The sequence below is a fragment of the Rhagoletis zephyria genome, unplaced genomic scaffold (genome assembly GCF_001687245.7).
Source record: "Rhagoletis zephyria isolate East Lansing unplaced genomic scaffold, Rhagoletis_zephyria_1.1 Rzeph_scaffold_28680, whole genome shotgun sequence".
NCBI lineage: Eukaryota > Metazoa > Arthropoda > Insecta > Diptera > Tephritidae > Rhagoletis > Rhagoletis zephyria.
This window is the reverse complement of record NW_016185737.1, coordinates 1996-4818: the sequence shown is the minus strand read 5'-3', so window position 1 is coordinate 4818 and position 2823 is coordinate 1996. Positions and strand designations below refer to the sequence as shown.

The following is a 2823-nucleotide window of genomic DNA, read 5'->3' as shown; positions in this document are numbered from 1 at the left end:
ACGACGATGACGCTTGGTGTAATGAATTTTTCGGAGCATACATACATCATTGCTCATGTACTACCACGCCTTCTTATGAATAAGTAAATACATATTTTCTCCATATGGGCCTTTTGGCAAGTAAGTAATTGCCAATGGGAAAAAATTAAGCAGAAATTAAAAAAAAGAATTTAAGAATTTGGAAAGTGAAGAAGAGTTTTGCAGAAACTTTTTGGCAATCAAAATTATTAACAAATAAAATAAGTATGAAAAATTAGCTAAGAATTTTGAACATCAAATCAACGCCAATTTCTTTTCCAAAGATCAACTGTGATCTCAAAAATTGCTTTTCAGCTGGAAAATTTCCACACTGTCTTCCTCACGTATTCTCTCTATTCGTTTTCTTATCATCCCTCCATCGACGGAGCGCACAACCGCAAGCAAACAAACACACACACGCATACCGCGCTCTTTGCTTATACATAAGTGCGCACTTTGCCACAGCACAAGCATGTGCCCGGGTAGCTCAGTCGGTAGAGCATTGGACTTTTAATCCAAGGGTCCAGGGTTCAAGTCCCTGCTCGGGCGAAGCAATTTTTTTTTTACTTTTTTTTTATTTTATAAATCAGAATATGTACAAAAAAATTAATTTTTTGCCTAGAGTTTAATGCTTGCAAAAATTAAAAAAAAATGATATTTTTTTTTTTAATTTTGATTTTCTTTTTGAAAACAATTGTTGGACGGGAGTCTTCATTATTACGTACATATGAACATATATATGAATGCTTCACTTGCGAAATCGACTAACTCCTATTGAGAGATGCGATCAAATAATTTACTATACTAATTAAAGTTCCCTTTATAATATACGTAAATACAAATAAAAAATGATATTATAATTATTCTATATGTATCCATTATTATAAATATTGTGTAAATTTATTATAAATATAATACGAAGTGTGGGATGTGCCACTGCGAGCGTTTTCATTGATGCGAAGCATTTATTTATTCAAATATATTTGAAAGAAAAATATTACACACATTAATCGCGGGCGCATATGGCAGCTGAGAAGGTTTAACGCCCAACTTTTTTTTCTCGTTTAGCAAAGTAGCGTGCGTAAGTTTGCAATGGAATTTTTTAAAGTTGGGCTGCAAGTTTTTTATAATTTTTTTTTTTTTGTTAAAAAAATCAGCACAAAAGTCATTTACAACAATAAAAATGTGTATCCAATGCCGAGCAGCGGTGCGTCAGCGTCCTGTACTTCTTTGCGCCGCAATGCAACAACAACAAATGTTGCAAAATACCAAAAATGAAATAAGCTAAGCAACAAAAACAAGAGCATTGCAAACTCAGCCAGCAACGGTAGCAATAAATCACGTTTAATTGCCTTTCAGTTGCCGCATCTCTAGCGGTGGTGGAGTTCCTGTGGTGGGTGGGTGGGTGGTTGGATGGCGAATAGCGTGCCAGGTGGGGCAGAGGAATTAATCCCAACTCATTCGCAGTGGTTGGTGCGGATGTTGGTTTCGCGTGGTAGGTAGTTGTGTCACCCATTCATATATCCGCTTATCCTCCGTTGATTGGTTCCTATGTTGCCCGTTTCACCCTTCCGTTGCTACTGTCACTTCCTGGCTGAGTCTGCTTTTAGTTGAATCTTGCACTTTTCATCTTACACCTTGTTTTCTCGTTGATATACAAACTTTTTCCTACTTGTGTGTGTGTGTGTGTTCGAAGTGTAGAAATAGCTTTGGGGGCAATAACACGACCCTCATCATAGTCAAACAAAAAAAAAGAAAAACACCAACAAATAAAGGTCTTCAACACTCGCAACATTAACACTTCATCTGCTATGTAGCAGCAAATAACAGCAGCAACAGCAATTGCTCTAACGATTGATCAACTTAGTGTTGTTTTTTTTTTTTTGCTGTTGTTTTCCCCTCTGGTGTTGATTGTATGACTAGCTGTAGCACAGCAACATTGTCACACCCAGCATGTTGGCTTAATTCCACCACAATTCCACTCCTTCAACTCAACATTGCTATCGCAGATTTGCCGGATGATATTCGATAAGCCATTGTTCCATCAGGTTGCTGCTTCACTTCCTCTTACGACTGCTCCTCCTTTTTCACCTTCGGCTGTCTCATCCTCAATGGCAGCCCCATTGCCATAGTTGGCTCAAATTGCATGCCTTGCATTTTTCGCCCGAAAATTACCAAAGTGATAATATCGCAGCAGACAAACAAACACACGCTCAGCTATGCGCTAAAATCTGTATGTGCCTGTATGTATGTATGTACATACAGTCAACGTCAAAAATATGAATATGACGTTTTGGCGATTTAATTTTTTAATTTTACCCATACCAGTTTTTTTATTTTTTTATAAAAATATGGTTTGTTCTACAGCAAAAACTAGAAGAATCAATTTTTTTTAAATTCATATAGAACTCGGGAAAATTCAAGAAATGCCAAAAAGTTTGCATCAAAAGAAAAATTTTGAGTATGCAGTTTTGTAGCCCATTAAATTTTAATACAAAAAGTTGCAAGTCTCTTAAAATTACCGTTAATTTTTGAAAATTTTTTTTTCAAGGGTGTATTGCATTTTCTTCCATATAACGCATGAACAAAATCTATTCTTATATGGAAGAAAATGCGCAACACTCGACAAAAAACATTCTCAAAAGTCAACGGTAATTTCTATAGACTTGAAACTTGCACCAAAGTTTTTCTAAGAAGTTTAATTGAAAAGTTTAAAATTTGAAAAAATTGATTCGACTGGTTTTGCTACTGAACTAACTATATTTTTATTTAAAAAAATTTGGTATAGAAAATATAAATAAAGAA

General features: G+C 35.3%; 1 non-coding gene across 1 annotated transcript; it reads left to right on the top strand.

The window, feature by feature from the left end:
- Positions 1 to 494: 494 nt before the first annotated feature.
- TRNAK-UUU (transfer RNA lysine (anticodon UUU)) lies at positions 495 to 567 on the top strand. Its single transcript has one exon. It is a non-coding gene; the product is annotated as a tRNA-Lys (tRNA).
- The last annotated feature ends 2256 nt before the right edge of the window (positions 568 to 2823 follow it).